Raw genomic sequence first — 862 nt, 5'->3', positions numbered from 1 at the left:
TTATGCTGAAACTATGCCAAGTGTTTTAGCATTTATACTAAGTAACTTACCCCTTCAGATTACAAAGGGTTGCTGCAGGTGGAGTACCTCAAGGTTCAGTGATTGACCCAGTCACATTTTACTCTTTACATGAGCAGTTTTTACAGAAAATATTTATTTTATCCCATACTAAATTAAAACACGTTTCTTCTTAGGGAAGGAAATGAAAACGATGAGCACACAAAATGTCCTGCCTAGAGCAACTTTAATTCTAGTGGACATATTTATCAACATTCTGTGTTTGGGAGACTGCTTTTTTGCCTATCAATGTGCTATTTTGAGTTTAAAGGGAAGTTACCATCATCTTCCTGCCCTGAGGTAATTGGTGTGCTGACTCAACAGTGACCCAAATCCTTGACATTTGCAAAAGCTATACTGTTTATGGAAAGCTGGTGATGCTATTGTGCTCATAATAATGACAGACAGCCTCCTAATTACTGCTATGACTGCACACTATGCTTTGTGTGTAAATGAGGGCAAAACTATGTTTCTTGACACTAAGGCTCTTAGGAATTTTATATGGTTATTTTATTATTATATTTTGTAAATAAGGAGCCATAGCATTCAATTTATTGATATATAAAGTTCCTGGTTCTGTGATTAAGGCATTTGTTGTAGTGTTTGCTACAGATCCCTTGCAAACAGACAGCAGAAACACATTATTTCATGTGTACAACACTAGCCTATGGTCTGCCTGCAGCAGATGGTTGGTCTGCCTGCAGCAGATGGTTTAGGTATGATGTTGAGATGAGACCACTCTTCAAACAGACTCAGGCTAGTGTTTGTCTGATTCTCTACTTTATCACACTGCCAGTTCTCTCTC

The sequence above is a fragment of the Cynoglossus semilaevis genome, chromosome Z (genome assembly GCF_000523025.1).
Source record: "Cynoglossus semilaevis isolate Cse_v1.0 chromosome Z, Cse_v1.0, whole genome shotgun sequence".
Classification (NCBI taxonomy): domain Eukaryota; kingdom Metazoa; phylum Chordata; class Actinopteri; order Pleuronectiformes; family Cynoglossidae; genus Cynoglossus; species Cynoglossus semilaevis.
The sequence above is the reverse complement of the archived record's forward strand: the minus strand, read 5'-3'. Positions refer to the sequence as shown.